We start from the raw sequence: 18,226 nt of genomic DNA on the forward strand, positions 1-18,226 counted from the left end.
TCAGAATCCTTTCCTGGGAACAGGTTTTGATTGGGATAAGGAAGCCTGAGATCTCAGAACATGAGGGGAGAATCTGGGAAACTGAAGGACCACTTGGGAATTCTTCCTGGAGCCAGTCATGCCTGGAGAGGAGTAGACAGTCCAATCCTAAATAACAAGGTGTTACAAATCCAAATGGTTTAGGATTCCGTTGGAATAGCTGTTGTCTTCCAGTCTGGAGATGGGGAATGAGGCTTTCTTTTCAAAGCCAGGAACTGTGGAACCCTAGCCAGAAAGATGCCATGGGGGAGTTGTGGTATCACTGTCTTCCAGATGCTCTTTTATCCCAGCAGGAGCATTTGGGGCTCCCAGGGACTGTCAAGAATTAAGCATCCCCTATGTGTAGAGGTTTACATGAATTTAAAAGAAAAAAAGGAAGGCAGTGTGAAGCAGGGTAGAAGGAGTCAGAATTGGACTTTTATCTTGCCTCTGCCAACTACATTGAACATGTGATCTTGGGAAAGTCTCCTGTCTGCTTTGAACCTCAATTTTCTCAGTTTCTCTCTTATATGATGGTGTTGAGCCTCCCTAGTATCAGTTTATTCATTTGTAGAATGGGTACTACTTATTTCACAGGACTGCAAGAGATAGTGAATGTGAAGTGCTCAGCGCTATGCCTGGTAACCACTGCTACCCGGATGGCTCCATGATGGATTCCTTTCCACTCAATGCTACTGTGCTTAGGACGAGGCCGCCAATGGGGGTGGGGGGTGCGGGGTGGGGGTGGAAGCGATCTTGGTAGGTCCAGTTGGGAGGAAAAGGACCTTATCAACAAATGTCAGCCCAGCATAAGACATCGGGGAGCTGACCACTGGCTGCTGGCCAAAGCACGCTCCAGTCCTGGGTAGGCTTTGGGAGGAATCCACCCACAGCGGCCTCAGTTAAGGCCGCTGACGAGATAAGGCGGGTCAGATCCTGTCCCCGGCCAACTTGGGAGGCGGCTAGGTTCATCCACATGAAGGTGGAATTTAGATCCAGGCTTGGCTCTGTCCTTTCCTGGCAGCATGACCTTGGGCCAGTCAGTTTTCCTCTGTGTCCCCCGGAAATGGGGCTCCTCATTTTATTTACCTCTCAGAGCGTCTGAGGACGACATGTCGACATAATGGATGTGAAATGCGTGGTTACGGACCAGCGAGTGCTATCTGTCATGCTAATAAGTCCCCTCGGCGCGTTCCTATCCTGCGGGTTTCGCTCTGGTTAAGCGGTTCCTTCCACTACCGAGGTTTCTCGCCTTGTCGCCGCCGCCTCTCCGCCCCTGGGGGCAGGGCTCGGAGGACCTCAGGTTCCGGAGCCGTTACCATTGTTCTTCGAGGCCGGGCCGCGGGGGAGGGCTCTCGCAGGCCAGACTTCGCCTTTGGTCTCTCCCTCCGCCCCGCACCCCCGCCGCGGCGAGCCGGAGAAGCCCCTTCGCCGATCTTTCCCGAGAAAGCGAGTTACCCCCGCACGATCCCGAACGGCGGCCGAAGACGCACCCGAGCATCTCCGAAGAATCCCGACTGCTCGCAGTCTCCGGAAAGAGCCGAAGGGGCTTCCCACCCTCGGCCTTCCGAGCCTTTCCGAAAAGGTCCGAAGTTTTCCGAGCGGCCGTCCTGCCGGACTGCTGGAGGCGGCCGCAGCGCCATGTTGGATGCTCTGCTCGTTGAGTGAAGAAAATCCGCCCGCATCGCCTGAGCCCCGCTACCGAGAAGGGCGCCGCTTCCCCCGGGGAGGGGGATAAAGACCCCCCGCCGCCGGCCCATGAGGATATTGCCGTGAAAGGTCCGGTTTCTCCGCCTCCTGCCCCCGCCGGGTCCGGCCCCCCCCCTGGGGTCGCGTTGTCACGGAGACCGGCAGCCGGTGGTGCTGGCCCGCGGGGCGGCTGCTGCTGCCGGCGGCGGCGGCGGCGGCGGCGGCGGCGGCGGCGGCGGGCGTGTGTGACCGGCCCCGGCCCCCTCCTCTTCCTCCTCCCAGCCTCCCCCCGGCCCCCCGCTCCCGCCGCCTCCCCGGGTCTGCCCCTATCCCGCCCCCTCGCTGCCCCCGGCCCCTGCACCCCGACGCGCCCGGTCCCGCTCTGGGGGGGTTGGTGGCTTCGCTTTGCCATGAGTTTACCGCAGAAACCGGCTCTGAAATCAGGCTCAGCGGCTGCAGCAGGAACCGGACCCGGCACCGGAGCGGCGGCGGCGGCGGCAGCAGCGGTACCGCCTCCTCACCCGGCGGCGGCAGCGGCGGCAGCGGCGGCGGCGGCGGCCCCTCCTCACCCGAACATCAGGGCCCTCCAGACCCAGGCGCCCCAACAGTATCCTTTTCACCTTCCTGCCGGCCCTTCAGCTCTCGCAGCCGCAGCCTGGGGAGACCACGTAGCCCAGGGGGACACTCCGGGGACCCTCCTGTCGGTTGCCACCTCCCAGCTAGGAAAGGGGTTACTGTTCAAGCCTCCGCACCAGGCTTGGCCAGAGCTTTTGGGGTGCCACGGAAGCAGCACTGCGGGGGACCCCGGGACACTCTGCAGTACTGTGAAAACTAGCTCCGCTCAGCCATGCTTCTGCAGCCCTTCCCTTTTAGAGCTGGGGGACCCTTCTCGCCTTCTCCTCCCCTAAACAACCCCCCCCCCCCACATTAGGCAGAATTTGCTGGTGCCTGGAACCAGCCCTGCAGGGTAGGATTTTCTCTGATTGTTGTGAGGATTACACCCTCCTACTCCTCATTTCCCCTCGACTCCTCCCTGCAGCAGGGCATGGAGGGCTTCCCTAATTATTATTAATACGCAATAAACTGTATTGGCAAATTTCCTGTTTGAAACTAATCAGCTCGTTTCCGAGGTAAGTTGGATTTTCAATCTACCATGAGAATGTAGAGAAAACACCCCCTCTGGCTAATGTTTTTTGGCGATTGGGGGAACTGTGATGTGGTTTGTGGGTAGAACGCGATCTAAGGAGGAAATGTTATATCCCTGTCTTTGACCTTTTTAAAGGAAGAGGAAGTTAACTGACATTATCCCTCACTCCCAAAAGGCTCACTTCTTGGAAGGCTTGTGTTATGCTTAATATTTTTAAAAGGCTTTAATTTATTCTTTATAGGTCTGATATCTAGAGAGTATCAGGGCTCCTGGAGGAAAGTCTAGTATTGCATGTTTCTAATTTCATGTTATTTGCTTGGTTGTAGAATTTTGGACAGCTTTGACTGAAAAGACTTGGTGAGGAGGTATTTTAGTCAAAAGTAGGCAGTGAAGGTAAAACGTTGAATTCATGAATTCCATGGAGATTTACAAAGGTATTACCTGCCTGAGAATAACATTACATCATGCACCCCCCCCAACATCCGTTGTTATTTCTGTCAGTCAATAATCACTGGATGTTAGATGTGTTGTGTTTTTGTATTTGTGTCATGGTGTGTTGGACTTTTAGAGATTGTAGGGTGTTTGAGCAAATGAGAAGCTAACTGCTGTGAGGTCTCCAGGTTATTTCACAGTCCATAGTTTGATTCTTGTCTGTATACATTACTTTGAGAAGGGAAAGGCATCTCCCTTCTAGAGTCATTTCAGGTCATTGTTTGGTTTCTGTCAAGTGTCATTTTCTCTGCTCTTTAAGTATTGTTAGTCCACATTTTTCATTCCAGGCAGTGTGGCGCAGAGTAAAGATAGATTCCATTCCAGTGTGATGTGTGTACTGATTTCATAATGTTTTTATCCTGCCTGATTCTGTTCAATTAAGAATTGTTCACTGATGAGAATGTTTAGTGATAACTTAGTGTTGCTCATGGAAAACCTGGTTAGTTTTGATTTGTATCTGTAGTTAGTTGCTTTAGGGGAAAAGGTGGGCTGGTTTGCCTACTTCAAGGCAGAGTTCAGGGCTGGATCTCTTAAACATATCTTCACTTATTACTTTGTGAGTTTAAATTCCTGTCTAATTTCAGTGTTTTTTTCCTTGATCACTCATACTTGGTTAGGACTTTAAGTTTCTGTATTGTGCCACCAAGTAAATTATTTATTACCTGCATCTTTTAGCTGTTTTGGCAATTAAACAGAAATGAAAGGAAGCCTAGGTGTTCTTGATGTACAAAGTAATAATGACTGCAGTGCTGAATATGACAGTGCTTAGTGAATTTGGTGGCTTATTTGGACACAAAGAGCAGTGACTTAAGTGTTTCAAGTGTGCCTTTTCTCAGTGTATTTCACAGAGAAAGGACTTATAAAAAGCTCTGAGTTGGTTGCAACATAAAAGTAGTTAGTAATGCTGCAACTTCATTTTCTTTTGAATAAAAGCAGCAGTTGTTAAAGGGGATAAATTTAAGATGTGATTTCCGATGGAGACCATTTTTAAACCTATTGTAATGTAGGGTACTTAGTTTTTTGTGGCTTTAAGTTTCTTGCCTCATGCCATTAAAGCTAAAATTAATTTTCCTCTTGATGTATTTCACAGCTCTTGTTATCTTCTCTTTGCTGAAAGGTTACAGTTGCTAAAATATAAAAGCTTATTATATAAATAGTAAATGAAGTATAGGTTACCAATTTCATCAGAATACACCAATAGTGAAATGTTATCAACTGGTAATGGGGAATTGGTTAAAAATGGATTGAAACAGAAATTTGCAATTGATGCAAGTGGTCATTGTTGGGTAAGTTGATAACATTGAAGCATGGAGAGGTAGGAGTGCAGAGCTGGAGTTGCTCTTTCCATAGCTTGAATAGATCTCTCCAGTTCCTCAGAATATACATGCGGATACAGTTGTGTTTGCATTGAGTTAGTAAGTTCAGACAGTATTTTAAGTTTGTAAAAATACTAGAAAGATTTGCATGGCATGGTGTCCTTCAATTGTACTTACTGTTCAGGTGACAAATCAGAAATGAGGGGAAATATTAGCAATAATAGATTTGAATGTAAACTGGCACCTGCTTAAGCAGGTATCAGTATTGCATGACAGGGCCCGTAAGGCCATTTCAAGTAGAGGCTTTTGCTATAAAGAGGAAGAGGCTGGGGCCTGGTGAAGGGCAGGCTGGGATGGTGGAGGCTGAAAGAAGAAAAACCTTGATATGAAAAATGCTAAAGGAATGGGAAAATATGCTTAGAATTTTCATAACATAACCCAGCAAGAAGCTTATAGCTTATGAAATTGGCACTTTAAAATATTTGCCTTGAGATATGCTCACCTCAGGTTCCCAGTATGAGGTTCTGAGGGGCTCTGTTAGGAATCACTGAAGATTCTTTTCTGACTTTTGACATTTTGATGAAAGCTATATAGATCCTTTCCACATCAAATTGCATACAAAGAACATCTTGTTTACGTTTTCAGGGGGTTCTTGGGCCCCCATTAAAAGCCTATCCTTTAGATTGAAATTGCTTACCCTTCAGATAATTCAAGATGAGTGAGTTAGAATTCAGGTATCCAAATAGTTCTGACTTAAACAGAACAATTTTGCAATCTGTTATGAATACACAATGTTCTCTTTATATGGAAAGACTTGAGTGTGTAATTTCTCTCAGGGCTGCTGACACTTCTGGGGAGTCTAGTTACTGTTTTGGGGCAGACAGAAATCAAGTTAAGAAATCAGGCATTGGGTTCTTTGCAGCAACTAAATTTGATAAAGACCTGTGTCAACCAGAAAATGACCTGTGTCCTCAGCTATTTTGTCATAGATACATGATATGTACGTTAAAAACCAATATTCTTGTTGCTTTTTTTGGTATTATAATTTTCCTTTTTGTGTGTGTTGGCTTTGTAGGCTAAAGTCAATAATGTTTTCTGTTTTTTCTGCCTCTCTACCAAAGCTAAATCTGCATAATATTAATAGTAGTATCTGTTGAATTCCTACTGTTCTGAGGCCATATATGCATGATTTTATTTAATGCTTGTAAGTACTCTACTAAGGTACGTATTGTCCCTATTTTACAGATGAGGAAACTGAAGTGCAGGGAAGTTAAGTAATATTTCCAAGGTTATCCTTCTAGTAAATGGTGGTCTGTGATTCAGACTGATGTGACTGACACCAAAGCCCATGAATGCCCTTTTTACTGTGCCAGGCTATTTCTCACCTAGCCTGCATGTGGGAACGGGAGGAAGAATACTATTCTATATTTGAAAGCCAGGGGAAGATCTCAATATAGAAAAGAAGTTCTGTGGAGTAATCTAGAACACAGTAATACTGTAGCTTGTTTTAATTAGTTCATAGCCACACAGTGCTGGACAAGTAGGTTATCTTTACCTCATTGCCACATTTGATTCAGTTCATGTTCCTGCTTGTTTAGAAGTTAGCAAGGCCTCCAGCAAAATACCATTATAATTAGCAGCTAGAATTCTGTAGTTCATGAAGTGGCCAGTAGTCTTTGCTCCTAAGTCCCACAATCAAGAAACTGTCAATTTTTTTTTAAATTTTATTATTTTATTTTTTTTAGAGACAGGGTCTTACTCTCAGACTGGAGTGAAATGGAATGGTCATAGCTCACTGCAGCCTCGAACTCCTGGGCTGAAGTGATCCTCCTGCCTCACCCTCCCAAGTAGTGAGGATTATACAGTTTTAAGCCCCACTGTGCCCAGTCTGAAAGTGTCAGATATTGAATCCAGATCCTCCTGTGGGAATAGAGGGAGAGACATACAAGATGGACATAAAGAAGGAAGAAAGTTACTCAGATGCCTAGTTACAGCTCAGCTGCTGCTACTCCCTATCCTAGATTCATGGGTTTCAAAGTAAGGTATTTTCTATACTTGATCTTAGCCAAAAGACTAAGAAGCGATCAAAGTATAAGGTATTTTCTGTCAAACCATGGGAGTTTGAACCACCTGAGAGCTGATGTGTTGCTTTTCCAAGTTGGGGTTTCCAATAAGATTTTTTAAAAAAAGTCTACAAAAAATGTTTGAAAACCACATTTTAAAACATATTGGAGGCCAGATGTGATGGGTCCTGCCTGTAATCCTAGCAATTTGTGAGGCTGAGATGGGAGGATTGCTTGAAGCCAGGAGCTCAAGACCAGCCTGGGCAGCTTAGACCTTGTGTCTACAAAAAATAAATGAGCTGTCATGGCGGTGTGCACCTACAGTCCCAGCTACTTGGTAGGCTGAGGCAGGAGGATTGCAGGAGTTGGAGACTGCAGTGAGCTATGATGATGCCATTGCATTCTAGCCCGGGCAACAGAATGCCACCCTGTCTTTAAACAAACAACAAACAAACAAAAACCAACCATAATGGAGAAGATTGCCACATTTTAGCCATTCATTTTGGGACTTCAGTGCCACTTAAAGTGGCAAATTTATGAATTTGTTTATTCAGCACCTACTGTGTTGTGTGCCAGACTCAGTGCTAAGTCTAAGGTTGAAAAGCTAGGATAGAATCTTTGCCTTCAAAGAATGTGGTCTAGACAGGTAAACAGACAGGATACCATGAGGCAAATGCAATGGCAACTTTGCTTTAAGAGTAGTCTGGGAAGGGAAGAATTCGGGCTTCCTAGAAGTTGACATCTGAGCTAAAGTAGAAGGATGAGTAAGAATTAACACAGGTCTTAGCTTTCTCCTCTGCTAGCCTACTTTTCCCAATTCCATTGCTGTTGCTGCAAAATAGAATATTTTTTTTTTTAACCTAGTCCTGAATCCAGATGCTGCATAGAATTTTAATAAATGGATTTTGGTGATATTTCAGGTTTTTTTGTTGGAGCAGAGAAGCTAGGGGAGGTACCAGAGAAAGTGACAGTCAAAACACAATTGCGGGCTGGGCGCAGTGGCTCACGGCTGTAATCCTAGCCCTCTGGGAGGGCGGGTGGATCGCTCAAGGTCAGGAGTTCGAGACCAGCCTGAGTGAGACCCTGTCTCTACTAAAAATAGAAATAAATTATCTGGACAACTAAAAATATATATAGAAAAAATTAGCCGGGCATGGTGGTACATGCCTGTAGTCCCAGCTACTCGGGAGGCTGAGGCAGTAGGATTGCTTAAGCCCAGGAGTTTGAGGTTGCTGTGAGCTAGGCTGACGCCACGGCACTCACTCTAGCCCGGGCAACAGAGTGAGACTCTGTCTCAAAAAAAAAAAAAAAACACAATTGCGGCCGGGCACGGTAGCTCACGCCTGTAGTTCTAGCACTCTGGGAGGCCAAGGCGGGTGGATTGTTCGAGCTCAGCAGTTTGAGACCAGCCTGAGCAAGAGCGAGACCCTGTCTCTACTAAAAATAGAAGTAAATTATATGGACAGCTAAAAATATATATAAAAAAAATTAGCCGGGCATGGTGGCGCATGCCTGTAGTCCTAGCTACTTGGGAGGCTGAGGCAGGAGAATTGCTTGAGCCCAGGAGTTGGAGGTTGCTGTGAGCTAGGCTGATGCCACGGCACTCTAGCCAGGGTGACAAAGTGAGACTCTGACTCAAAAAACAAAAAAAATAAAAAAAACCCAAAAAAACCACACAATTGCTACAGATTCATAGTGTCTTCTGCATCATAATCTGAGGAATTAGGGTATAAGGAGGAGATACATACCTGGTCTGATCTGTGGTTAGTCTGTTCCTGGTATCCTTCCTACTTCATCTCATAATGCCCCTGTCCTTTTGATATTAGACTTTGGCTTGCAAACAGTACCGGCTAGCCTTAAAATATAAGTAGATTTACCTTGGTGTATTGAGAAGTGCATCTGATTTGGAATCAAAAACTCAGGATTTGAGTTTGGCTTTTCCATTTTAATAGCTGTCTTACCTTAGACTAGTCGTGTAATTGGTCTGGGTATCAGTTTTCCCGTCTCTAGAATGTAAGGACTACTAGACTCACTTATTCAGTGACTTTCTTGAATTATATAATGGCTTCTGATTCTCAAGATTGTGCTTTGAGGTTTGTTTTGTTCTTACAAGTAGAGGGGAAGGATTTATAGAGACCAATTAATGATTTCTTTGTCTGATGGTGACGTGTTTTCTGTGGTGGACTATTGATATTAGAAGATGCTAACATGGAGCAGAGGCAGGACAATTTGCTTATATAACAAGCCTCTGGGTTTTGGCTTATTAATGTTAGATTTAGCCAGAGACTGAAATGCCTCCATAACTTCAGCAGTAAAGACTGCTGTAGGCACTTGTTCAATGGTTTGGCATGGTCAGTTGCTGGCTTGCTCTGGCTTATGATGCAGGTAGTTCATTATGAGATATGAGGGAAAGTAAGTTCTGGAGTAAACTCCTGTGATGAGGCACAATCTATTTTTACTTCAGGAATAATACTTTGAGCTAATATAATAGGAAACTAGCTATTTCCTGATTATTAGCCAGGCCTATGACTTTAAGCAGTATATAAACTGCAGCTGAGATTTACATGGATGAAATATTGCAGGATCCCAAGCTACTTCTGAATTCTCAAATGGCTTCTAGTTCTTTGGCTTGCTGCCAACCCAAAGGAGTTTTTCAATCTCCTGCAGCTCAGCTGAAATTTGAGATAGTTTAAACTATTTTAAGTACATTTGAAATTTGTCAGTTTTTATGACCTTTATTAACTAACTAGTTGTTGTTTTGTACTTTTTTGAGCCCAGTGTGTGCTGCCTGATTCTTTCGAGAATTTTGTCAGTGGAACATAAACTCCATGAAGGCAGAGGTTTTTGTCTGTTTTGTTCACTGTGAAATAGGCCAGCACCTAGAATAGTGCTTGACAGATAGTAGGAAGTCTGTAAATATTTATTAAGTGAAATGTTGGTTAAGTAAATTGGAGTCTGGGAATCAATTTTAAGATTAGTTTTGGGGCTAAGACAGATGGCATCACAATTTACTTTTAGCATTCATGGCTGCCCTAAAATTGTTTTGCACTGATATGTAATTGAATTGAAAATAATTCTATAATTTTCTTTGAGGTGGAATAGCATTGACCCAGTTTAGAAAGCTATCTAAAGTGACTAAGTTGTATTTGAAGTACATATAGATATTAAGGATTAGGGTTGGAATAAAGGCTGAAAAGGAATATCTGTAGTCAAATATTACTATTAAAAAACTTGTCTTTGGAATTGACCTCCTTACTTATTGATGGGTATGTAGACTGTCTCCAACTTTTTGATATGACAGTGCTGTAATATCCTTAACATATGTACATATATAGGTAACATATTTCTATAAACATCATTAACCATACATGTGTTATATATCGTTAACTATGTTTTATATATATAGGCCTGTTGCATGTTATATATAATAGATAATATATGTCCTTAATGTGTGTGTAGGTTTATACAACTAATGTTTTCCTGTAGGATCTAGTTTCAAAATGAAGCAGTTAAAAGAATAACATATTTGAAATTTTGATGCCTATTGCTAAATTACCCTTCAAAATGGATTTACCAATTTCATTTACCAACACTGTATGACAATACCTATTTCCTCATGTTTCCCAACACTGGTTATTATTATGTTTTTAATAAAATATCAGTATGATTGGGGAAAAAACTGTCTTATGATTATAAGAGCAACAAATAATCAGGAATTTGAAAAAATATAGGAAAGAAGGAAGTGAAAATAACTCATAATCATTTTTTTTACATAGAGATAACCACTGTTAACATTTCTTTCCTGATCTTTTCTTTTTTACACAGAGACTCACTCCGTCACCATGGCCAGAGTGCAGTGGCATCATCATAGCTTATTGCAGTCTCAAACTCCTGGGCTTAGGTGATCCTACTGCCTCAGCCTCTTGAATACTGGGACTACAGATGTGTGCCACTGCATCTGGCTAATTTTTTTTTTCCTCTATTTTTTGTAGAGACAGGGTCTCACTCTTGCTGAGGCTAGTCTCGAACTCCTGACCTGAAGTAATTCTCCTGCCTTGGTCTCCCAGAGTGCTAGGATTACAGGCGTGAACCACCATATCTAGCCTTTCCTGATCTTTTTTCTATGGGTTTTAATTTTAATGGATTTAAATTCTGTCCTTTTGTAACAGAACTTAAGGTCAGATTATGTATACAGTTTTATATCTTACTTTGTTACTTAATTATCTGCCAGGAAAGTGCTTTTTACATTTGATCTGAGCCAAAAGGCTGAGAAGCAATGCAAAGTGCTTTTTGAATAGTTTTATTCTATATCAATTTGGAGTATAAATGAATTTTTTGCTTTTTTGGAAAGGTTTTCTTGAGGATATTCTTTCCCCTTAGGCTTATGGCTCAGAAGTTATGATTGCACATGAGGTAGAGGAGAGCTCAAACCTTTAATAATAAGGCAAACATTTTTGAGTTATTATGCATATAATATTTTACATTATTTACAAGATTAAAACTCACTGTAAAATCACAGTTTTCCCCACCTCCTACAGTTATTTACATTTCTTTATTATCCCTTTGAATTCACTTTCATTCATATGTTCAAGTATACTAAATAAAACTTACAAAGCTGATTGTCAGTGTGGTATTTGTTAGTTAGGAATCCTGTACATATGTTGTATCTCCTTGATTTCTTTCATTTGTTTTCAGGAAGTGTTAATATATAAGGAGTGATTGAAGGAAGGAGGAAAAGATCATAAGGGATTCATGTAGGGTTAGGGAAATAGGGTTGAAATACAGGAACAAACAATTTTGGGATGACAAGGGGAGAAAACTAGGTGGAAATAGAAAGTGAGGCCGGGCATGGTGGTTGATGCCTGTAATCCTAGCACTCTGGGAGGCCAAGGTGGGAGGATCGCTCGAGGTCAGGAGTTCGAGAACAGCCTGAGCAAGAGCGAGACCTCGTCTCTACTAAAAAGAGAAAGAAATGATCTGGACAGCTAAAAATATATATAGAAAAAAATTAGCCAGGCATGGTGGCACATGCCTGTAGTCCTAGCTACTCAGGAGGTTGAGGCAGAAGGATTGCTTAAGTCCAAGAGTTTGAGGTTGCTGTGAGCTAGGCTGATGCCATGGGACTTTAGCCCGTGCAACAGAGCGAGACTCTGTCTCAAAAAAAAAAACCAAAAAAAACACGAGTATAGCCAGTTTTGAACCAGAATTTTATATTTTTACATAGAAAAATGGAAAGGACTAAACCTTGAATATAGACTGGAGGAATGTAAGCAGGGGTATATGAGATGACTCCTGACCTTTTTTCTAGGCCCTAGAAAATAGTACATAAGAAACAGAACTTGGCCAGGCGTGTTGGGTCACACTTGTAATCCCAGCACTCTGGGAGGCTGAGGCAGGAGGATTGTTTGAGCTCAGGAGTTCGAGACCCTGTCTCTACTAAAAGTAGAAAAAAAAATTAGCCAGGCAACTAAAAATAGAAAAAATTAGCCAGACGAGGTGGTACCTGCCTGCAGTCCCAGCTGTTTGGAAGTCTGAGACAAGAGGATCACTTGAGCCCAGGAGCTTGATGTTGCTGTGAGCTAGGCTGACACCACGTACAGCACTCTAGCCCAGGCAACAGAGTGAGACTCTGTCTCAAAAAAAAAAAAAAAAAAAGAACACCCCTCCCCCCCAGCCAAACCAAACAACACAAAACAGAAGTTGAAGGATGAATTAAAAAAAAAAAAAAAAGAGGTTAAGGCTATAGTTAGGATTTGATAGACATATATATGTATATATGTATATATATATATATATATATTTTTTTTTTTTTTTTTGAGACAGAGTCTTGCTCTGTTGCCTGGGCTAGAGTGCTGTGGCATCAGCCTAGCTCACAGCAACCTCAAAGTCCTGGGCTCAAGCAGTCCTTTTGCCTCAGCCTCCCGAGCAGCTGGGACTACAGGCATGCGCCACCATGCCTGGCTGATTTTTTCTGTATATTTTTAGTTGTCCAGCTAATTTATTTCTATTTTTTAGTAGAGACAGGGGTCTCGCTCTTGCTCAGGCTGGTCTCGAACTCCTGACCTTGAGCGATCCTCCTGCTTCAGCCTCCCAGAGTGCTAGGATTACAGGCGTGAGCCACTGCACCCAGCCTATAGTTAGGGTTTGTATGGACAAAGGGGAGTGGACTGTGGACCAACATAAATAAAGATTTGGGCTTGAAACAAGCATAGTATATGCTGGGTTCTAAGGATCTGGATCTTTGTGCTTGGAGGGAGGATTCTGTGGTAGAATATTCAAGATAATGGATTCAGATTCTAGAGGGTTTTGAATGAATGAAGGAAGAGGAAGTTAGACTTCACCCATGTGAAGCTATTACTTTTTTTCAAACAGGTTTATTGAGATATGATTCACATACTATATGTATCACCCATTTAGAATGTACAGTTCAGTGATTTTGAGTATACTTAAAACCAGTTGAAAATTGTACAGCTAACACCACAAATTTTAGAACATTTTCATCACTCCCAAAAGAAACCCATTTGATTCCCCATTCCTCCTCCAGTTTTCACTGCTCTAGGCAAGGACTCATTTACTTTCTGCCTCTGAATATTTGCCTATTCTGTATATTTCATATAAATGGAGTAATACAAAGTATGATTTTTTTTATTGTGATTGGTTTCTTTCACTTAGCATAATGTTTTCAAAGTTCACCTATGTTATAACATGTATCAGTACTTCATTTTTTTTTCTTTTTTTTTTTTTTTGAGACAGAGTCTCACTCTGTTGCCTGGGCTAGACTGCCATGGCGTCAGCCTAGCTCACAGCGACCTCAAACTCCTGGGCTCGAGCAATCTTCCTGCCTCAGCCTCCCGAGTAGCTGGGAATACAGGCATGTATCACCATGCCCGGCTAATTTTTTCTCTATATATATGTTTTTAGCTGTCCATATAATTTCTTTCTATTTTTAGTAGAGACGAGGTCTCGCTCTTGCTCAGGCTGGTCTCGAACTCCTGAGCTCAAACAATCCGCCTGCCTCGGCCTCCCAGAGTGCTAGGATTACAGGCGTGAGCCAGCGCACCCGGCCAGTACTTCATTTTTTATTGTTGAATAATATTCCATGTCCCACATTTTCTTTATCCATTCATCACGGACATTTGGGTTGTTTCAACTTTTTGGCTATTGGATAATAAATAGTCAAAAAGTTGAACAAGATTTTTTGCTCTCAACAATGTTCCTGTGAACATTCATGAACATTTTTGTGTGGACATATGTTTTAATTTCTCTTGAGTGTATATACCTAGGAGTACAGTTGCTGGGTTATGTGAGACAACTCCATGTTTAACATTTTGAGCAACTGTCAAACTGTTTTCCAAAGTGACTGCACCACTGTATGTTCCTACCAACAGTGTATGAGGGTTCCAGTTTCTCTACCTCCTTGTCAGTACTTGTCACTATCTGTCTTTGTAATTATAAGCCATACTAGTGGGTGTGAAGTGGTATCTCATTGTGGTTTTGATTTGCATTTCCCTGATGGCTAAGGATGTTAAGCATCTTTTTGGGTGCGTATTGGCCACTTGTTATTTATGAAGAATTACCTATTCAAATCTTTTGCCCAGTTTTAAATTGGGTTATTTGTCTTTTCATTGTTGAGTTGTAAGAGTTCTTTATAAATTCTTTATCGGATACAGATGTGCAAATATTTTCTCCCATTCAGTGGGTTATCTTTTCACTTTCTTTCTTTCTTTTTTTTTTTTTTTTTTGAGACAGAGTCTCACTCTGTTGCCCAGGCTAGAGTGCCTTGGTGTCAGTCTAGCTCACAGCAACCTCAAACTCCTGGGCTCAAGCAATCCTCCTGCCTCAGCCTCCCGAGTAGCTGGGACTACAGGCATGCGCCACCATGCCCGGCTAATTTTTCTATATATATATTTTTAGATGTCCAGCTAATTTCTTTCTATTTTTAGTAGAGACGGGGTCTCGCTCTTGCTCAGACTGGTCTCAAACTCCTGAGCTCAAACAATCTGCCCACCTCGGCTTCCCAGAGTGCTAGGATTACAGGCATGAGCTGCCGCACCCGGCCCTTTTTACTTTTTTGACAGTGTCCTTTGACATACAGACATTTTCCTTTTGATGAAGTCTAATTTATCTGTTTTTCTTCTGTCACTTTGCTTTTGTAGTTAAGTCTCAGAGGGCTTTGCTTAATTCAAGGTCAGTAAGATTTATTTCTGTGTTTTCTTCTAAGAGTTTTATAATTTTAGCTCTTACATTTAGGTCTTTGATGCCTTTAAAGTTACTTTTTGCTTGTGGCAAGAAGTAGGGGTCCAGCTTTATCCTTTTGCATGTGGCTATCTAGTTGTCTCAGTACTATTTGTTGAAAAGACTATTTATTCTTTGGCCTTTGCATTGTCTTGGCACCTTGTCAAAAATCAATTGCATTTCTTTTTTGTTTTTTATTTATTGGTAAACTGACATGATGAAAAGAGTATCTTTAGAGATGTGTTTGGTTGAGGAGTGTAAGTTGAAATAAGGAGTAGGAAAGATTAGAAGAAATGAAATCATAGAACTACATGTAAGGCTTTATAATAATCATTAAGTCAGCTGTCCCCAACCGTTTTGGCACCAGGGACTGGTTTCACGGAAGACAATATTTCCACGGATGGGGGAGGGTGGATGATTTCAGGATGATTCAAGTGCATTACATTTATTGTGCATTTTATATCTATTATTACATTGTAATATATAATGAAATAGTTATACAACTCATCATAATGCAGAATCTAATGCCACCTAACCTGGCAGGATGCGGGAGCTCAGGTGGTTGATTTAAGCAATGAGCAGTGGCTGTAACTGTAAATATAGATAAAACTTTGCTTGCTTACCTGGCTGCTCATCTCTTGCTGGGCAGCCTGGTTCCTAACAGGCCACAGACCTGTAGAGGTCTGAGGCCTGAGGGTTGGGGACTGCAGCATTAAGTGCTTGAGATTTAGTGAGATGTGCTATTTATAAAATATGGCCCATTGAATAAATGAACTTTGACCATTTCTACCCTTTTTGTAATGCCCAGAAAACAGAACTATTCAAAATAGATTTTGCCTGCTTTTATTAATAAGATAAATTTCTATTAGGCAGAAGTAGCTTTGTGAAAAATAAAGTATGACATTTGACTATTTTGTTGTCCTGTGAATAATTGAAATTCTGGGTGAAATTACAGATTCTTGGGGTATTGGATTTCACATAGAATGTTACTTCTATCCTGACGTATTTATAATTTTCAAGTTAAATTTGATTTTTGATTTATGAGGTCGTATCCTCAGGCTATTCTGATGTATACATTATTACAAAGATAAAAAATCAGAAAATATTACTTGTCTCTGTCTAACAGGATTCTTTTTGCTATTTAGGAAAAGACTACATTAAAGAAGAGTCATAACTTTTAAGGTCTAATAAACACAGGGTTTATTTGTTTTAGATGAAGATTTTCCACAAAAATAATCCTTTCATTGACAAAATTAAAATATTACAGTGTGGGAATGGGGTTGCTGATTTTATAAGATTATGTTTGCTTTTTAAGTTTTATTATTTTGCAGATCTCTAGCTTAGCTCTTACTAAATATGCAAAGGAAGTGGGTTTTAATAACCTATGTAGAATTTTAATGACATCAAATACCTGATTAATATTTTGAGTCTTTGAGTCTAATGTAGTCAATTGATACTCTCAATATTACAATGTTTGTCTTTTTCAGAAATATCAGGATTTGGAATTCATCCAATTTCCTGAAGTAACTGCTGTTTCAAAAGCAGACAGCAAAGTACTTGACCTTAGCTTATTATGTTTCACATTTTGTCACTAGGTGGGTGTACTTGAATTTGGTACATTTTAGGTAAGGCAGTGAAAGCTGAATGCTGCTCTGGAAAGTCAGTGACCTTCTTTAAAAAAATCATAAGTAAAGGATTTACACATAAGTATGCATTAGCTTATATTTCCTTTATACATGTTAGACACTTAGTAAATTTTACAAGAAATGTGTTTGAAGGATGCTACCATGAACCATTGATTTTCCTAAGCTAGAAGGGAGTTTGGGGATTTTCTGGTCCAACTTTCTGCCACCTCCCCCTGCTTTTGTTTCAGAGGCTGATGGAGGTAAGGGTGATTTGCCAAAGCATCAGGTTTATCCAACTCAAAAGTTATTTGAGATCTTTAATAGCGTTGACCACTGACCATTGACTAATAGGTTCCTTTTCTCCTATAGTGGTCCTGGTTTGGTTGGTACATCATATGGTCACTCTACTTAGTAACCATTACATAGCTTAGAAAAAAATTAGGAGTCTTTGTGCTGCTGTTTTCTAGATGTGTTACTGAAATGCTTTGTGAGGTAGCATTTTATATCCTTTTGTCCAAAATTTGTGTTTAATCTTGTAGTTGTGAAGGTCGTTGTCATTAGCATGTAAACTAATAAGCCCTCCTTTTTAAAAAAAGAAAAACTGTATTTGAACTAATTTTAGACCTACAGAAAAGTTGCCAAGACAGTAGGAAGAGTTCCCTTGTATCCCTGACCTCCTTTCTTTAATGTTAACATCTTTCATAGCCATAGTACAGTATCAAGAACAGAAAATTAACATTGGCACAATATTATCAACTAAACTGCAGACCTTATTAGAATTTTACCAGTTTTCTATTTCAAGATCCTAATTACATTTAGTTATTTCTCTTTAGTCTCCTCTAGTCTGTAACTATTCTTTCCTTATCTTTCATGACTTTGACACTTTTGAAGATCACTGATCTGTTATTTTATAAGATGTCTCTCAGTTTGGATTTGTTTGATGTTTTCTCATGAATAGAGTGAGCTTATGCATTCTTTCCCAGTGTACCATATCAAGAGATTCATGATGTCAGTGTGGTGTTGGTTATCTTGATTACTTGGTTAAGTTGGTGTCTTGCTGGTGTTCTACTGTAGAGTTACTATCTTTCCCTTTGTAGTTGGTAAGTATCTTGTGAAGGTATTTCAAGAGTTTACAAATAACAGTTCTTTTCAAACTTTGGTTCTCAGTTTTAGCAATTGGTTGATCTTGTCTGCAACTTTATTACATTTGTGGTTGCCTAATTGTGACTTTATATTTCTCTCTTTTTTTCTATATTAATTGTAATTCTATGAGGAAAAGCTTTCTCTCCTCCATTTGTTTGTTTGGATTATTCATATCATCATGGGTTTGTATTTTAAGTTTTATGGGATAAAATCCAGTACTAACATTGTTTTATTACTCAGATTGTTCTGGCCTTGACCATCAGGAGTTCCTTCAGCGGGTTGACTCCTGTGTTCTTTCCACAAGCTGCCATCTTTTTTTTTCTTTAAGTATTTCTGTTTTCTGACACCACAAGATATTCCAGGCTTATCTTATATTTTCCCTGTCCCAGTCTTCGGATCAACCACTTCTCCAAGAAAGCCTGGTTCATTTTATTGGAGGATGGGGTTAGAGACCAAGATTTGGGCCCTAGGTGTGTGTATTGTTACTGAAGTGTCATT

General features: G+C 41.3%; 1 protein-coding gene across 11 annotated transcripts in view; it reads left to right on the plus strand.

The window, feature by feature from the left end:
- The first annotated feature begins 1,200 nt into the window (after positions 1 to 1,200).
- Positions 1,201 to 18,226, plus strand: part of EIF4G3 (eukaryotic translation initiation factor 4 gamma 3) — a 321,219-nt gene continuing 304,193 nt past the window's right edge. For 10 of the 11 annotated variants that reach the window (XM_045548492.1, XM_045548497.1, XM_045548500.1 and 7 more), the window contains exons 1-2: positions 1,201 to 1,797; positions 2,152 to 2,314. The gene's annotated coding sequence lies outside the window, so the exon portion shown is untranslated. Of the gene's footprint in view, positions 1,798 to 2,151; positions 2,315 to 18,226 lie in introns of those variants that run through there. The other variant, XM_045548495.1, reaches the window with a different exon arrangement.

Source organism: Lemur catta, chromosome 3, assembly GCF_020740605.2.
Source record: "Lemur catta isolate mLemCat1 chromosome 3, mLemCat1.pri, whole genome shotgun sequence".
In the NCBI taxonomy this organism is placed as follows: Eukaryota; Metazoa; Chordata; class Mammalia; order Primates; family Lemuridae; genus Lemur; species Lemur catta.